This window comes from Neolamprologus multifasciatus, chromosome 13, assembly GCF_963576455.1.
Source record: "Neolamprologus multifasciatus chromosome 13, fNeoMul1.2, whole genome shotgun sequence".
NCBI classification, from domain to species: Eukaryota; Metazoa; Chordata; class Actinopteri; order Cichliformes; family Cichlidae; genus Neolamprologus; species Neolamprologus multifasciatus.
Window position 1 is genome coordinate 27,934,879 of NC_140451.1, and position 19,770 is coordinate 27,954,648.

Genomic DNA, 19,770 nt, shown 5'->3' on the forward strand with positions numbered 1-19,770 from the left:
ACCTGAGGAACAAATCCCCACAAACCTCAGTGAACTGAAACAATGCTTTAAAGGGGAGTGGGCCCAAATCCCTCCACAATGATGTGAGAGAATTATATTATTATTTGATGTCATTGCTGCTAAAAGTGGTTGTACAAGCTGCTAAAATCCTGAGGTGCAATGAATGTTTCACAGGACTGCATCACCTTCAGTTCAGGTTTCTTTGAATTGGCTGTCACTTGAAAAGAGGAGGTTTGACTTGCTGATGTCCTGCAGGTTTTAGATCTCACCCTGGGTCAACACACCTGAATCAAATGTTTAGTTCATTACCAGGCCTCTGGAGACCTTCGCTGTGTCCCAATTCAGGGTCCGCACGCTTGAAGTAGGCATTTTAAGTGCGATTACGTCACCGCCACGCGACGACGGCTGTCCCAATTCGAAGTGTACTTCAAACGCATACTCCAAATGCGCCGTCGATTTCCCCAAATATCAAGCGTGGTCCGATGCACGCTTCGTGGTCCCATATATCCCACAATTCATAGCGCGGCGGTGGGTGTGGATAATTTTGCCGCAAAATACAGCAGAAGGGAGCGGCCAAGAGTGAACTGTCAAAAGTAAGTACTGAATATGACGTCACTTATTCATGTGCGAATGTTTAATAATGAAGAACATTAAAACATTGCTGTTGGCCACATGTCGGCAAAGTTATGTGACACTAGTGATGTTTGTACTTTCAGCCTTAACTTGGTTTTAAAGCCTCTACTTCTAAATATATATATAGTCGACCTTAATCTTACAGAGAATCTGATGATTTTATGGATAATTAAAGTCAGTCATATATCCACAAACACAACAAGCTGAAAGTCAGTGATATATATATATATATAAATATATATATATATATATATTTATATATATATATATTTATATATATATATATATATTTATATATATATATCATAATAATCTGACAATACTATAATATTGGCCATATTATATTTACATTACCATAGTGAGATGACTTTAGTCTCATGAACAACATTAACTAATTATTATTTACTAGCTAATCTTGAAATAACTGTTCAGTACAGAAATGAAGCCCAACAATCATGTTTTACGGTCCTGTGGTCTCAGCCTCAGATACTCAACTAATCAAAGTGATGTCATGACAAAAATGATTGACCAACAAAACATTTTTCTCCTTCATTTCTGTCACACAAAGCTGTATGTAACGTTTCTCGCGGTTAGTATCATGGTTGCTAGGCAACCTGAACAGCGCGACGAAGGCTAGACCGTCCCATTTCACAAGCCTCTCACTTCCGCACTTCTCGTACTTATAGTACGCACCGTACGTAGTACGCGTAGTGCGCGTACTTCAAGCGTGCGGTTTCTTAATTGGGACACAGCCCTTCACAGCATGTTGAGGAGGTAATTTAACCATTTGAATCAGCTGTGTTGGATCAAGGACACATCTAAAACCTGTAGGACACCGGCCCTCGAGGCCTGGAGTTCGACACCTGTGGTTTAGTTAATTGAACCTTTCTTTCTGTTGGAGGCTACTGGTCAAATGTCCAAGAACCTGTTTCACACCCCCAAACATTTAGCTTTAGGATATGAATTTAAGCAGCACAGCATGTTCTGTAAGAAAAACATATTTTTTAAAGGTACCGTTTGACATCAATCAGAAATCAGAGAACAAAATGCAGCCACAAGGGAAACGTAAATCATGAAGTTATGCCAATTCAGTCTGCTGTCTGTGGGCTGCCAAAATGAGAGCTGAAGGCAACAAAGCGTATTAAAATGCAAGTTGTTACAAAATACTTCATCAGTGAGTAACTCCTGGGATGACTACAAAGTCTCAAGTTGATTATGTTTAACAGTGTAAGAGTAGCGCAGAGGGTGGATAGCATTTTAATGTTCACATTACTGCTTCTGAGACAGCGCATCTATTCATTTATGGACACATTAAACTCAATCACATCTTTGTCACAGTGTCACAGCAGTTCAGTCAAAGCACCTTGCTCTGCTAACGCTCTCAAATTAGAATTAAATTAATCTGTTTTTGCTGAGCAATGAGGTTCCCGCGACAGCAAATTACCCATTTACACTCATCTGAGCACTTATCAGATCTGTGTGAAACCCACACTGAACCAGGGAGAGCCTGGACTGTGCACAGACTGCACAATGATCTCTAGTTTGAAGAATCACTTCTCCTCTGGAGAAACAGGGTGCTCATTACATAGGGCCTGCTCGCTGCTGATAGCGAAAGCCAATACATCACATTGCCATTTTATTCTGACTGTGAGAGCTCCACGGAGCGGGGCGACACAGTGGACGGCAATGCTGCACAATGGCTACAAAATAAATGTTTACTCAAGCTGTCATATTTTGAAATCCCATCATCTGCTGAGGGCAGCAGCTCTGAATTATTTCGGTGACCTGCACTGAGGAGTTCAATGCCCTCATTTGTATTCAAAAGCAGAACTGAGAAAAATCCATTCTGAGTCGGCAAAAACAGCTTAAAGCACACTATTGCCATGCATTTGTTTATTGGGGTGCAAAGTAAAGGCATAAAGCAACATACAGGGGCTCAAACAGATTAATGCAACTGTTTCTTTTAGCTTAAGGATGTTCTTTTATTAAGCAGTAAATCTGGAGCCTTTCAGACTGAAAAATTCAGCCCTTCTAATCACGTTTCTGCTGTTAAGAAATGAAAGCCATTTACTTTCCTCTGTGAATCACTTAGGGGCATGAGACTGGTGAGAGAAGTGGCTCAAATATAGACGTATGAAAGCACAGCAGCACCCATGTTCTGTTAACCTCCACTGCTGCAGAAGAAGAAAGGGACAGAAAAGGGAGCAACCCAGAAAGTGGGCTGTGAATCAGCCCACTGCTGCGAGATCATTAGCGAACAAGTGGCATGCCAGTATCAGCTCACTGAATGAACAGTGACAGTGGAGCAGACAAGTCACTCTCTAGTTACTCTCCCCAAGAGAGCCCTTCACTTCCATTCACAGAACCTGAACAAAGGCGGCTAAATTAGTCCCTGGACAACTGTCTTGGGGCTTTTTTTTTGGGGGGGAGCCCGTTCAGGCGGACTGAGTGCAGAATGACTTCCTTGTGAGCTCTACCACCGGCCTAGATTAGACATTTCCGCCTGCCTTTTTAATCACTTGTTAATTAGCAGCACGGCGACTGGATGAAGTCATTAAGGGGTTCACTGGCAGAAGTAATTAATCAACACCTCAGAGCTTGTTTAATATGCTGAAATCAATACAGCCATTGTTTCTCTTTGGGGTCTTTTATTGAATTTCCTTCTTTCAAGGCCCAGGTGAGCTGATTCAATACTTGCAATTTCACTTGTACTTTTTAATGTGATTAGTTTCAAAAGCTTGTTTCTCTGTTGGTCTCTTTGCTCCAGAGTGAGATATCACAACTCCATGCCATAATTTTCGATGTTTTTCTCCCTTTCTGGTCAGTTTTCACATTATATTGATTTCTTTGTGGCAGTTGGCATTGGTTCTCTTATGACCAGTCACACACATAGACAGGTCTGCTGGCAGCATGATGGCATATTCAAGGAAGAAAGCTTATTAAAAACATTGCTTTTATCAGTAATGCTGTAAAGAAAACCTGTGAAAATAAAGTGTAATTGAAGTCCATCCATCCACTTTCTCCTGTTTATTCAGGTTCTGGTTGGAGTTTAAACAGAGACAATACCTGCTGCTCATCTGGGTGGTGTTCCCAAACCAGCTGAGGGACATAATCTCTCCAGTGTGTCCTGGGTCTATCCTGGGGCTTTCTCCTGGTAGGAGATGTAGCAGACCTTTCAGTATTCTGCATATCACAGAAATGGCAGGATGTGAGTTGATATCTACTAAAGAACAAATATAAAAACTCTTTATATATGCAAGCAGGGTGAGGCTCTTTGCAAATTTTAGGTCATTACGTAAACAGCTTATATGCTATACTTCAGGATCACTTATTAAGGTTTGGCGAAAACAAAATAGTTTTAAAATTGTTTAAAACAATCATGCAATAACATTGTTTCTAGGAATCTATATTTGTTTTTGAGCGATTGCCCATCATGATGTGGATAAATAAAGTATTTCTGTTTGGACTGAACCTCCGCTGTGGCTGTGGTCCCTCCTTGGCAGGGGGGAAAAAAAAAGGGGAGTCACTTTATATGTTATATCCAGGATTCCTCTAGGCTGGGCGTAACATTGGCGCAACATTTAGTAGAGATGTTTAACCCTCTTTTCATTCCCAGGACATCAAGTGCTATTGTTTTGTCAAAGTGACTGGCATCTCTTGGAAATGCACAAGCTGTCCTTTGACGTCGGTGCCTGGACAATCCAGTTGCTGCAGAGCATGAACTGTCCTGCATGCTCCAAAGACAAAGTAAGCATAAAAGAAGGCAGGAAGGAAGGTGTAAGACTGTCAGCTAGGAGAATATAACTCTTCTCCTGTTTGTGTTTTCTTCTCAGCTACATTTGTTTTTAATTGATGATGATGATTATTTTTAACTTAATTGTTTGGTTAGCTTTAAGCACCAAAACCTTGGTTACCTTGGTGACCAGTCCAGGTTGTATCCCGCCTATGACTCCATGACAGCTGGGATAAGCTCCAGCTGAACTCGATAAGGAGTTAGGAAAATAAATTATGGTTGAAAATAAAATTAGATCTTGGAATATTTCTGTATACGGTAAGACACCTAAATCATGAGTAGATGCCATGACATTGAAATATACTTACTATAAAAATATTTTTAAGTTGTAATAAATTTTTACTACCTCATGTTTAGTTGCTATTTTGTATTAAAAGTTAATTAAAAATCGTTTTTTAAAATAAAATGAAAATCACAACAAATCTATTATTATAGTTTTTATGATGAGTCTTAATAGAACCGTCATTTTTGACTGGAAACACAAAATGAACACAACATGAGGGTTAACTGCTTACATTCAGAGTCCAGTCTGAAACTCAAAGAGTCTTCTTGAGAGTGGTTGTGACTGTTGCCTCCCACCAGGAGACACGTACAATCACACTGTGATCAAAAGTGGACGCCAAGATGTTGAAGGTGTCAGACCCTCCTATTTTTACTCTAGGCTGACTGAACCATCAGGAGTCAGCTGTTTACTTTCTTGATTTCCACTACCCAAAATCAGCATATATTACAGTGAATAGGAAATGAATAGGGAAAAATATTGAAGAGATGTGGGCACAAATATTAGGTCTTTGGCAACTTCTAAAGGAGGCGAATGCTTGATGTAAGTGTTTCTAAACCTGACTGATGTGCCATAACTAGCTGTTTTCATTTCTGTATGACTTCAAATCGATTTTCCCTCATCTAAGTCACATTTTTGCAGCGAGAAGAGTTTGTAGGTCATTGTCCGATTAATTAACTTGGTGTGGGTCAAGCTTTTTTACAGCAGAACATGTAATCACATTTTTTGGGCAGAAAAATATGATAAATTTGGGGATCAGAGATAGAGCTGCTCATCTAGCTAATGAAGCCTCAGCGGTTCCTCTGGGAAAATACCGAACCCCAAGTTACCCCATCGGAGTGTGAGTGTGTATGTGAATGTTAGCCAAGCCATTGAGGTCTAGAAAAAAGGGTTTGTGTGAATGTGTGTGTGTGACTGAATGAATGAGGCTTGTGGTAAAAAGTGCTCAGTTAGAGTATAAAAGCCTTATATAAGTACCAGCCTAATCACTGTTTCCAAATGTTGTGCATTAAAACAAGCTGTTAGAAGGTAATCTAAGGCATCCATATGTGAAGACCTGCAGGCTGACACTATAGAGCTTTCAGTGCTTGTTAATGGGGGTTTTTGTCTTAAGCTACTGACTGAGGAAAAAAACTGAGAACACGCTCTCTCTGTTGCAAGAGGACGGAGGGTCACATACCAACTCTCGAGGGCTTTTGATTGTAACTGTTTTAGGAGGGGGGAGAGCATCCTGATCATGTGTGGCTCTGAAGGAAGAGGAAGCGTTACCGGCCTCACTTCCACCACCCAGATATTCTGGTGATTTGAACTGGCCTGCTTCCAGTCACAAGGCCACTTATCTTGCATTTCCTCAACGTAAACAGTTTGCAGAGCATGAAAGGCTCACTGTAAGCAGCAGCGTTCCCGTAATTATTCTCCAATCTCAGTTTACCCAGTATCTCTGGCAGTGCAGAGTAAGGGTTTGCAGGGATGAAGAGGTCAAACTCTGATGAAGAGTTTTAGCTGAAGACCCTGAGAGAGTAACTCACAGCAGCAGAGGTGCTTGAAAAGCATGAGAATCAGAGGTTTAAATTATTTTCTGTCAAGCACTGAGCAGGTGGCTGTGAATTCTCATCTCTCTTGCTGAATCAAGCTCATTATATTCCTGGTTTAACGTTTCGTCTTTCCTCCCTCAGGCTGGTTTGTCAGAAAATACTGCAAAGAAGTAAGAGGAAGTGAAATGCATGGTCTGTTTTTAAAGACAAGAGCAATTCCTGTCTTCACAGTATTTGTTCTAAGTAGTGTTTCAAGACACAGAACTTTCATGTTAAAGCTCTGGCTCATGGAATAACAACAGAAAGCAGGAAATGAAACAGGTTTTTACATTCATTAAGAAAACTGGATTAGAACAAATAACAAGAAAGAAATCCTTTGGTTTGGGAGACTTTGTTCTTGCAGAAGTTTTGACTCTTTCTGGTAGATGAATAGGAGGAGTTGAAGCATTCTCGCTGACCACCCTCTTGGTTTTTCCCAGATAGGAGAATGGGTAGACAGAAGGATAAGAACAAATTTGCTATGATGACTGGGAGATAAGGCACAGAGGACATGAAGAGCCCTTACTGAGGACTAAACACTAGAAATCAGAGGGAGGTGGTGAAGGAAGATGGGGTGTAAGACAGGACTAACATACGAACAAACAGTGGTGGGGAAAGGTGTAACACAGTGGTCATGAAATTCCATTTAGAAGAATGCAAACCAAAGATAAAATTTAAAGATAAGATTTTTTTTTAACAAAAAGAGAGAAATAAGATTGCAAGAAGAAGGAAAAGGATGAAAGTCCGGACATGAAAGGGTACAGACTGAAAAGAGGCTGCGACAGTTTTGTGGCTGATAGAAGTCACAGCATGCATGAAGAGAAACCAGGTCAGCTCTTTAAATACACTGGACCAAAATCAGCCCTGATGACAACCAGCTGGCTAGAATTTCTCTGGTCCAGCCACGAATTAAATGATCCAACAAGGCCGACTAAGGAGAGACATCACAGCAGAAAAGTGACAGGTTTGCCACCGGTAACACATTCTCCTCACGGATGATGACAGGTCCACACTGAGCACATGTTACAGACTGAAAGAGACACCAAGGCAGATGTTATGATGCTTGCAACATCATCCAGCATGACCAGTATGGCAAATCCTCAGACCCACTGTCACACAGTCTGGTTAGAAGTATGCAAACTAGCAGCCCACTGGACAGATTGATATCTCTGAAGTTTAACTGACTCTGGGTTTCACTGTGATGATGGTCCCTTAACCTGAGCATACAGATGTATAAGCGCCACTTGTCTTTGAATTCAGTTCACTTTGTCAAACTATTAAATATCAACTTTTGTTGCAATTCCCATTTTTATTGGACTAAAATTTTAACGTCACCATCAACCATCTATACCTGCTGGCTGAATGGGAATAATAGATGCAGAAGGAACACAGATGGCCTTGTTAATAACATTTTCTCTTCAAAGCTTTAGATTTTTGTAGAAATCATCAATGTTCCCAAACACAAGTGCAAAACTGTCAGTGTCCTTGCAACAGTTTGTCACAGTGAAATTAACCGAGTTGAGAAAATTCCCTCTCCCCTCCTTTTGCAACAGCTGAGAAACCCGACGGCCTGTTTTATGAGGAAGAGCTGCTTCAGTTCAGAAGTTCACTGTGAGAAATTCCTCCCACAGTTTTTGTTTTAAATTAATATGCTTCTGTTTTATTCTGTTTTCTTAATACTGTTAGGTGATCTGCAAGCAGTGATGTCCAAACATTTCACAAGGCTGTGGAGCAGCTTTTTAACAGGTACACAATACCTTCATTTATTATTGCTGTAACAGTATAATCTGGGAGAAAGACAGTTTGCTGACAAGGCAGGATGAAACTGCTGATTACTGTAGTCTCATATCGGAGTTGATTCATTTTTTTTAGGTTTTCTATTTTGTTATTGGATCAGGGCTGCAATTGATTCTGCTGTGTGACATTTATTTTCTCAAAATGTGTATCATAAATTAAAAAATATAAAGGTATAATATTATTGTTTAATCTGACCAAGAGTCCAGACTAAAACGATACTCAGTTCACCAGCTTAAAACACAAAGAAAAGAAAAATAACTCAGAAATTGATGCGATTATTTCTGTAAACACACTCATTTTCACTTCCAGTTTGTCACCACCAAGTTTATTTTAATTTGGTAAAACTAAACTATGACCAGAGAAATGAAATAATAATGAGTAAAACCAGATTTAAACAACAACTATGTGAAATAAACTAACTATGGTTTGTTCTCCATGACCACGAGTCTGTTGCCATAATTACCTCCATATTATCATAAAACAAATACTAAGATGAACACTGAAACTAATAAAACTAAACATGACTAAACTGAAAGGAGCAAACCTACTGTTATCAATGTAAACTAGTCAAATATGTTTTAAATTGATTTCACTGCTGTAACACATGCATGTACAGGATGTTTAATATAAGGTGTGGCCTCCGGACAGACCGTGACTCAGACTGCTCGTGGACTGCACAAGTGTCCAGATCTGTTTTTCAGGAATTGCTCTCCATTCCTGGAGAAGTGCAGCCTGCACACATCCAGACATGTTCAGCTGGAGACATAGTGGGATTAAAAGCTGGCCAAGGAAATGTCTGGATATCCTCTGTATAGAGGTGGGAATTTTCCTGTTGAATCAGGTTGGACCACACACCCCCATTACCTCTGTCAGATCAGATAGGGGGCTCTCATACAAATCTGCAACACTCTAGCATGTCTAAAGGCCGGTTTCGGTCAGCTTTAATCAGTTGTGGCACAATGATATTGTTGTCCATACAAAGGTTTTTTGTGCTTTGAGATCACGTGCTTGGGAACTCAGTAAACGGAATCAATTCTGAGTTAATTTGTGTTTGTGGTGAACAAATGATCAATCCTGGCATTGACTACATAACACAACACAACATAATATTTTGAATATGTAATTTACAGACAGCCTCAGCCTTTAAAGCAAAGTGTGAACGCCAGTTTGAAATAATAATCAGTCAGCAGTTTGTTCTTTATAGTTGCAGCACCTGGCTGACTTGCTAATGCGGCTCATGAAATGCTGCTCTGTTGTGCACAATCTGCAAAATCTCAACCGTAGCTGAACTAAAAGCTCTCTCCGTCCAGCTCCTCGTACTCTGAGAGAATAATTGATCGGCTCTGGAGTTTATTATCAGGAGTTTCTCCTCGCTGGCTGTCCAAATATACTGAAAGCTGGAGAGAGGAGTGGAGGAGTTAATACTCTTGGGAAAGGTGCCTACACAGAAAACAGGCAAAGAATTCAGAGAGAAAAAAGACTGGAAGGAAAAAGAATGTAGGGAGAGATGGAAAATGTTGCTTCTGTGTTTATATGATTGTGGAAAAAAAGTTTTAAGGGAATGAAGAATAGGTTGGACAGCACCGAGTGTGGCGTCCTCAGTCAAACTGCCCTGGAGGGAGCAAGACACGTGTTAGAAACAGTGAATTAATGCTTATAAAATCTCTTTTGATGAGGTTTAAAATAAAATACAAAAAAGCAGAAGAATGAAACAAAAAAAGGGAAAAAAGTAGCTGCTTGAGACAGAAAAAAGTAGAGGTTAAAGAGAGAAAGAAAGCTGGAAGCCTCATATTCTCCTTTAGTTGATCTCCAGCGTGTCGCAGAGCTTGCTGGCCCGCTTCATTGCTTGCAGGTGTAATAACACCGACTGATCCAGGGCTAGGCTTTTGGAGTTCAGGATAACCAAGCAGAGATGATATTTCTACGCCTCTCTCTTCTGGAAAACTTCAGCTCAGCTGTGGTCTGCAGACATTTAAAGGATCTCAGCTGGTAAAATGTCTCATATTGCCACCTCTTCATCGTCCATTAACAGATGAGACGAGGTGCAGCCGCCATTCCTGGCTTGCTTTGTTATTGCATTTTACGGCGTTTCTGCTGCATTAAATCATGTTAGGAGCCCTTGGTCGGACAGCGGCTTGAAAGTATGTGATCATAGGCACAGCTTGCTTGTATCATTAGCAGTGTAACGGTTTAAAGTCCCGTTTTTGTGTGTTTGAGCCATAGATCAAGTCTAAGGCCAAATTCAGAAGTTCGATGACTTGTTTTAAATCTTACATTCAAGATCAGAATGTCCTGTTATGATTCTCTCTTTTTTTTAATCATCAATCATAATCTGCAGTAAGATGCAGTTAAAAAAATCTGCAAATTATAAATTTAAATCCCATGAAATTACAGTAACTCAGGCATGAAATGCTACAAACGTAACTATTTAACTGGTGCAAAGTGAAGTGAAGGTAATTTAAACCAGATGGTTGCTGACTCTGGGTCACTGGGGGCTCTCATTTCACATCTGCTCTCCCGGACCAAATAGAAACAGATGTTATGAGTTAGAATACAGCTACTATAGAGATGTTTTGTCAAATAAACCCTACAATCAAACACTCATAGCTGATAAGCAACGAGGGTCTGGAAGCTGATTTTTTTCTTCAAAGATTTTGTATTCTCATTCTTACCAGATGGCTTTTCTCATTATGCAGGATAAAGCAAACACTGCGTCAAACTGTGCAGCTCAGCAGGCCTGCAGAGACTCTGTGTTCCCCAATAAACACAGAAAATCACAGTATTTTTCATTATTGTGACTAAATGAATGAAGCCAAATAAAAATTCCTCTCAGTTTAAGAAATTTCAACCTCAGTTTTTGATGTGAACTGCTGCTGCTGCTTGCGTTTCTGTCCATAGGAGCTGTAAAAAAGGCACATGATGATAATAATTACCATAATTTCTAAAATCAGCATCATGTTTTATTGATTAGAGTTCAGAAAACTTTTAGTTTTTCTGAAAAATTTGTGTTTGCTGAGCTCACAGAGGAAAAAGCAAGAAGCTGCAAGTCTTCCATCCAGAGGAGTCGCCCTCTGCTGGTCTTTCTGTGGGGACTGGTTGTGTGACAATCACTACAGGAGGAAGGACAGGACACACACAGGAAGACTAAAATCCAACATTTAAATCATGGTGGTTAATTGATGGTGGTCATACACGAGAAGGAAGCAGGGATAAAGTACATATGAGTGCAGTGAACTGAGAAACCAGTTAGAAATGATTTACTGTTTCTACTTCCTGTTTTTTCATAGCAGTCTGCTCATTCTCATCACACATCAACAAGACATTTTCACCCAGTGAACTGCTGCTCACTGGATGTTTCCTCTTCCTCAGACCAGCGAAGGTTGTGTGGGATGAATCCAAGAAGATCAGCAGTTTCTGACGCCCCATTCAAAGTCACCTAAATCACTGTTTCTCCACTTTTTCATCTCCAGTTTGAACTCCAGCAGCTCATCCTAATCATGTCCACGGAGTTGCCATGTGAGCCATGTGATTGGCTAATTACATAATCGTGTTAATGAAGAGTTGAACTGGTGTACCTATCAAAGCTGCCATCATGGACATGGATCATTATTTTGGCTAACTCGCTCTCTGAGTGCCTTCTCTTCCTCCCTCTCTACTCTGTTACACATTTGTTCACTTATTCACACAATTGCTTTGAGCAAAAGGCAAGCTTCTGGGTAACCCATCCCCAATAATTAGATTCAATACTTAAGAAACAGACTGACACAAAATTTACACAAACGCCCACTTTAATCTAAGACTTTTTCAAGAAAACAACACTGCGTTTCTTTGATGAGGTCCCACAGAATAAATGTGTATACAGCCTGTTAATGACAACTGTAAGTGTAGCCATGGCCCTAATGCTCCTTTTTTTTAAACATACATCTGTAAGATGAAAAATGAAGAGTTAATAGCCTCTTTGAAGAATTTCCCGTCATGCCCAGAATTAGCCAGTGTGGTTTTATCTTTTATCTGATTTGCGAACCCTCATCTGTGATTGGCCCTGCAACCCAAGAGCTAATCAAACGTTTGGGCTCTTTGCTGCACTCCATCCTGATTACAGAGGCCTCTGTGCTGGCTGAGATTCAATTTGTCCACCTTCTGTGCGTCATGGTGCCTCGGCCTAACCATCCCTTGTTGACGTATTACAGTACCTGTGCTTCCTGATACAAAACACAACAAAAAACCCACCAAATTAAGTCAAATCTCTTGTCATTCTCACACCCTGAAAAGCCACCAAGTGGGCTGGATTTGATTATTCGTCATGGTGGTTAGAACAAGGGTGGTGAGGACTCTTTGCCTCTTTTAAATCTGCAGGAGAGAGCAATCACAGAGGACAGATTACATTTTCATACCTGATACAGATCAGAAAAGGCTGAACTGAGCTGTGAAATTCAGCATAAATTTCCTCTGCTGGAAGAGGTTTTAGAAGCTGCCAGCAGACCAGCCTGCAGTGTGTAAAACTGAAATCAAACACTAAAATATCATCCTCGAAGATCCAGAGATTTGGATGAGGGAGAAAGAGGAGAATACACTTCAGATACTGCGCTGCCAGAAAGCCACATCAGCTTTTATTGAAAGGGATCAAACAGACTTCCATATGAAGCTGAAGATACTCCGTACTGTACTTTTTGCTTGGTTTTACACACTGAGGAGACCATTTGTAGCAACACTAATGGAACTGCTTGCTGAGAAAGTGATGGTCCACTTGGTCCAAGAGAGGAAGAAAGAAGAAATAAGTGAAAATAAACCAAAACTCAACGAGGAAATTTATGATTTAGAAGAAAATTGAGAAACGGAGTGATAAGACGTCAGAAGGGAAAAACAAGGTGTAACGATGTGATTTAGATTTAGGGCATTTTCTCAATGAAGTGTGTATAATCATCAAGTATAATGACAGTTTCAGACAGGAAATTAAAGATGCAGCGATAAGAAAACTTTAAAATCCAGCATTAGGAGAAGTTTTTTCAGCTTTACTCCAAAATCATATCCAGGAGGTTCAGCATATTTATCCATGTTCTGATGGTTCATGCATATTCAAATATGCATTTTATATCACTTGAACATAAAGATTAATCTCATGCAGCTGTTTGCAAAAGCTTAGATTTTAGATGTGAAAAGAAATAAATGTTAATGTGCTGCTGCTTAAATGTTCAAAAGGCTCAGCGCCCGGCACAGATTTGACTAATCCTCCCAAACAAACAAAAAGCTTTGACTCATGATCAACTTTAAGGCATCGCTGCTTCTTTCAGTGGGGAGCACAAGTACAAGAATACTGCTGCAGTTATCTGCACATCAAAATATGAAACACCCAACATACCCACCGCGCTCACGGTGGGTATGTTGGGTGTTCATTGGTGTACTTATGGCCTGCTATTGCATTATGTGGCTGCTGCACATCTGCAGTTCTGTAGATGCAATTGCCAAATGTGGGCAATTAATTTTTGATTGAGTTTGAGTTTTGAAGGAAGTGATCCATAAGTGCTCAGATTAAAGCGTATGGACTCGTAATAAGTTAGTGAGGACCGGACTCAAATTCAGGGAGACATCCAAGTATTTTTTTAAGCTTTAAGGTCTCTCTGTCTCTCCCACACAATTTAACACACAAAGGAGAGAAAAAGGTGAAGGTACTGTAGGTCCTTGAGTGTTACATCAATGTTCTTGGATAAAATATGTGAACACAGCTGGTTAGAATGAAAGCATTCCTGTTCTGGAAATGATGTGAAATTGCCCACAAATGGAATGTCTCCACTCCTGCAGGATACCTTTAACCAAATATGAAGCTTGCAATGGCAACTGAAGTAAAGCATTTCACAATTACACCAAGATATAACTAAAACTTACCTCCATGATAAGTGCCCTGGGTGAACACGAAGGCTCAGCAGCAGGAAAGCCCCGATGCCTGACCTATGCAGGTGGGAGTCATCCAGGAGCCCTGGAGAACCCCTGGGAGAGGACCAGCCAGTTATAGATCAGCATCTGCGTTGCCATAGCGGTCTTTAAAGCTGATGCTAATTTTGCAGAGGAGTAAATGTGCTGTGCTGAATCACTGGCACAGAAACATCACCAGTGGGGCTGAAGTAATGCCCTTGGGATGAGACATTTTCAAAGAAGGGGAAACCAATAAAAGAAGGAAGTAAAAGACAAAATAAAACAGGAAGTAAGTGAACCTAAACATAAAAGTTTAAAACCATGACAGGACTCAGTACTAATCTGACCTGACCCTGAGCTTTAACATCTTATCTTATCCATCAGAAGGGATACTTGTAATTCTCAGAAATTCTCATTTAACCTTGAAGAAAAAACAAATTTATAAATGTTTGTTCCCATGCTTGTTTATTTGTATTTAATGAATCTGTTTAATAATCCAGTTTTTTTCAAGCTAAGAGAAGAAGAGGTGGCCCATTAGAGGTCACACATCCTCACGCGTGATTTGTCCCTGGAGATGACCAAGGACATGAGAGACCAGGCAGTTAATCACAGCCTTCATTTATGCACAATGACACCAATCTTATGGTGTGTTTAGAAAAAGGACAAAGACAGAGAATCGTGTCAAAATCTCGCGTTGCTGCAGCGACACTTCCAACTGCAATCTTTGCATTTTGATTTTCTGATGATGAAATCTGATGATGAAATCCTCTGCCACAGCTCTCCAGGGCCTCTGCAGTCACACCCTCGTTTTTATTAACACATTGCTTTTCCCTCCTTCCTGTCTTTGCCCATCTCTCCCCTGCCACATCTCCCAAACTTCATCATTTCCCCTCTGCGCTCAATTTGCCTCCGTTTTTATTCCCTCTCCCTCATTATTCCTCTTCTCCCTAAAGGATGCAGAGAATTAGAGCACAACTTCCTCCCCCAGAAACACAGGCTTGGTAAAGCTTTGAGTTTCAGAGGGAGCTCAATCAGAACTCCCTCTACTTTCAGAGCACTTCAGCTCTGTGCGGCAGTAAATTGCCTTTCCTTGCTCTTTGTGCACTGCTGTGCAGAAAGAGCTTCATGGTGAAGTTAAGATGCCGGCACTGCGGTCGGCAAACTTCTCAGCGGGTTGCACTTTTGAAGGAGCCTTATTTTTTTTTTTATAATTGTAACCATAACATCACATCCCTACCCTTCCAGATTCCCAGTGCTGTTAAGATTTAATGAGATTTTGCATTTCAGATAAAAATCCATTCACAATAGTTTGGAGAATCTTCAAAGGAACACGTCCTAAATAGAGTATTTCTTGGATGGTATGGTGGCGTTTAAACATCAACAAACTTATTTCCTGCTTTTTAGTGAATTTAGCTGGAAAGTGAAGAGATGTGGATCAGAGCAGTGACTCACTCCCTCCACGGCCACCGTCCTTCAGTGAGCGGCTTCCCTCCTCTCACTGTTTCCAGCTAGGAAAAAACTCAAATGAGACTCAGTTTGTTTGTTTTTTATTTCAAACTTATGAAACATACACATATGAAAATATGCACGACTATCTGCACTGCTAATATGATTTCACAGTACTGTTTTCGTTCCACAAAAGGCACGCAGTCAGGCATGAAAATTTCCCTTCCTTTCTTCTTCCTCCATTTTCATTTTTTCTTCTTTTTTAATAAAAGACCAGCTGGACTGATCTTGTAGTCTGAGTGCTGCAGGGCACAGAAACATTCAAGGATTCAATTAGACATTTAATAACCTTTTCTTCTTCTTCTTCTTCTTTTTTTATTTTCAGACGCCTGTTGATGCCAGAAGCTTTCTGTCACCAGCACAGGCTTAAAAACATGTGGCTGTATTTGCCCGTGTGAGTAAAAGGTGCTACACTGATTTCAGAAACAGATGAGGGAGCGAGAGCTCCTGGGACGCCTGGCGTACAGATCAGCTCATGGGTGCCTGTGTGTGAGAGAAAAATCGCTGCAGCCATCAGTTTCCCAGAATCTCATCTGCGCTTTATCATATCGACTTCCTGGCAGCATCCTGATGATGTCATCCGTGAGTCAGGCTGTGGTCCGCCTGACTCCTCCGTTTAGATTTGATCATCACCTCCTTCTGCTTGACTTTAACGTCAAAATCCGTTAAGCTGACGTTAACTTTAACCTCAGGTTTTGGAGCTATTTTTGGATTTTGGAAGTTTTGTCTCCGATTTGATCTTTGCACTCAAAGCTAGAGAAGCATCTAGTAGTTTGTAGGTTGCTGAGTCAAGGAAATCTCTAGTGGGTTCTGATCCCGAGGTGTCACATTAACACAGGGGTTTCAGCTTCCTGCATCTTACCATTACACACAAGGTAGCTTTTGGCACCAGACTGTGCACCAAAAAAAATACTGGTAGATTTTTTTAGAGTTGGAGGGTTGTCAATCAGAAGACCACATTTCCTTTCAGCACCATTGCTTTTATTAAAATATTTCCTGTCACAGCATTAATGATGGTAAAACCTGATGCTAAATGCACCTCTGCCACATGTATGTTTATGACATACCTTGTCTTGGAGTTGGTGCCATGGTGCAAGGGATGCAGCTACTCTCTCCATCTGCTTTGATACAGCCATAAAGGTCTCATTTGGACCTCTATGTTTTCCACTTTGTTCTCACTTGTGGTTTAGTTTTTGCATATGTACCAGAAGCTACCTAAACAGGTTTAGGAAAAGATTGTAGTTTAAGTTAAAATATTGCATACTGAAAAGGGAAAGGTTGGTTTTTGGTCTGTTGCTTCATGGCATAGATGCCAGAGCGGTTTTGAGGCACTGCTGGTTTTGAGAAAACAGCCGTATTTTACACCCTGAAGTTAAACTGTGCAGGTTATGCTTTCAAGCACAGGGCTTCCAGTCTGAGGTCATGCTATGCAGCAGCGGAGTCTGCATGCATCAGGGCTGTGTGTTTCTTTTCACTTTTCACTGGACTCGATGCACTGCCGTCCTTAACTAATGAGTCCAGCTCTCGAGCTCATTTGAGGGTCAAATGTGCTGAATATTTCTTGTTTGCAAGCTCTTAGATATTCCCAGAGTGATGCAGTGAGGCATAAATATTCAGTCTATATCATACAGTGTGCAATAAAATGCAATGAACAAAAGATCTTTTTTTACTCAAATATATGATTATAAAGACATTAAGTAGGAATGCATTTAAAATAATGCTACAGCCCACAGACAGAGGGAGGCAGGAAGATCTTCAACAGGACATTTTTTCCTCTTAGTAAAAAGAATTCTCTGGAAGAGAAATTGGAAAACTGCTTCATGGTCAGAATGACTCAGCTGTCGCTCTCTGATTCATGTAGACCTGGATCAGACTGTAGGTGGGCGGAGCCTGTCCTGCATCCAGCAGAAGCTCCAGGTGCTTTTACTTCCCACGACGGATAAACAATTAACAGCTTTCTAAGAACAGCTGCGTGAAGGAGAACCATGAAAAATGTCACTTCTCCGGCTCTCCTGTCACCTGGAACGAATTACAATCCTGGAATTTCCAAACGGGCACGAAAGAGGACAATGAGGGCCTGTCTATACAAGCAGGGAAAAGTAAACCTGGACTCACTGCACGGAGCGTTCGTTTTTCCATTTTCACTGTAACTGGTTTCGCTCTCTTTTTGGGAACTGACTGAAATATAAAAGCTGAAGTTTCATAACAAGTTAATGTTACCACTCGAGTCTCTATGATTAATGAAAAGAATTCACTATCAAATAAATTAGAATGAATAAAAACATAAAAACACATTACAGCGCTCAGGTTTGACCCCAGCTAAATATGAGATAACCAGTTTCAACTGCACTTTTCTTACTGTGGAGAAACTAGCTGTTGTTACTTTGAGCAGACATACTCCTGAGCTTAAACAGGATGTCATGGCTACACATGAGACAAGCAGGGACTACTATTATCATCATCCTTATTATTAATGAGTGCTGAAGTCTTCCAAAGGATGCAACTGTGGAACGTAAAGAGGAAAGGGAAATAGTTTTCAAGGCTGAACACCTAAAGTACACACAGAAAAAAAAAAAAAAAGTAGGCCGAGCTCTCTCTCCCTTCCTGGTTGTAATTTGTTTCCATGGATGCGCTGCAGCACACACCACACTGTGAAGCCTTTTTAAGTTTGCACACACTTCAGGCTGAAGGCTTGGTCGATCTGTTCTTATTGCAACAGCAAGTTAAATCTGCTCTGATGTAACAGGATTCAGGTGTTTATTGTTCAGCATTTCTTCTCACTTACATACCAAGAAGACTTTAACAAACGCCAGAATTCTGTGTCCGTGAAGCTGGAGAGGTTGTGTAGGTTTTGGACTCTCTGTTGGCAAAGATCTGCGGAAACAGAGCCGAAGTCCAAAAAGTTGCGTCTCTTTCCCTTAAAAGGTCATTGGATTGTTATCAGAAAGGAGTACGCACCGACTGTCTGCAGAAAACACACATACACCGTTTTTACACTCCCACACCTGCGGGAGAAAACAACTCAGGCATATGACTGTCATCTCTGACAACTTTTTTCTTTCTTTCTCTCAGAGTGAAGAGGTCCAGAAATAAATAAATAATTAATTTAAAAAAAAAAACAGAGAAAGAGAGAGAGCTGAGAGCTTCTGGTCTGCTGATGCCAGATATCTGTTTATATTAATCAAAAAGGTCTGACTTTGTACAGCCTCTGAATCTTTTTGGTTAGGTGTAATCATCTCTGATACAATAAACTTGAAGACTCAGATAAAAAGAAAGAGTGAGAGGTCTGATATTATGACATATACACATATATGCATGCACAGATATGTGCAAAATGTAAATAAAACTGTTTCCACATCAGTGCTGCAAACGTCACAAATCGGTTTAAAAACTGAACTGTGTAAGTAAAGGAAAAAGAACAGTCTAAGAATATATTCAAGAAAGGAGCAAAATCTCACAAAAACGTTAAAAAGCTAAACAAATTTTGCAGCATATATTTCTTAAACGTACCTCTAAATTCTTCCCAAACACACACACACTTCCCACATGCTCACTGAGCGTAACTCTCCTCTTGTTCCTAATCGTGCCCATCTCTGTGCTTAACAACTGAAATAAATGCTGTGAGAAACTGACATCGCACATCCTGTTTCAGCTGTTTGACCCACAGTTTACATTCTTGCTCTCAAGCTGCGCAGAAATCCATATCAGCGCCAAACACGGAGAAAATACCGCAGAATGATCGGCTACTGCCCTCTGCTGGTGAGACACAATTACTACATTAGAATGGACTTTCATTGTTTTTTCCAACTGAATTGAACCACATGCTCTTGTCAATTATTAAAGGTTAACTAAAGAGAGAAATAACCTTTTACAGGAAGTAATCTGTAGATTTCACAACATGAGGTCCACTGTTCACAGACCGGTGAGGCGATGGGGATCATGTCCTCCATTTCATTGACATTAAAAGATATGATATGGAATGGAGACTTGGTAATGAAAAGTTGAACATATATATAGTTTATTAAATTCTGAATACACTGCTCATTTTAAAAGCTTAATGCAAGCAAGAAACTGCAAAACGAAATGTATGCAATCAAACATATCAGAGATATTATCATTAATGCACAGAGACCAACTGTTTTGGAAAGAGGTCAAAGTGCTCAATGTTTTGGAGCCCATGTGACTTACAGCCTCAGTTTCATGTTCTTAGCTGACAGTAGTGGCACACGGTCTTCTGCTTTTGCATCCTATCTGCTTCAAAATTTGATGTGTTGTGG

General features: G+C 40.4%; 1 long non-coding RNA gene across 2 annotated transcripts; it reads left to right on the plus strand.

Annotated features, from left to right (window-relative positions):
- Nucleotides 1–917: 917 nt before the first annotated feature.
- LOC146505722 (uncharacterized) lies at nucleotides 918–11,988 on the plus strand. 2 transcript variants are annotated; one of them, XR_014877573.1, is made up of 3 exons: nucleotides 918–3,841; nucleotides 4,250–4,380; nucleotides 7,967–11,988. It is a non-coding gene; the product is annotated as an uncharacterized LOC146505722 (long non-coding RNA). The 2 variants fall into 2 exon arrangements; XR_014877572.1 differs by having other exon boundaries at nucleotides 4,250–11,988.
- Nucleotides 11,989–19,770: the final 7,782 nt, after the last annotated feature.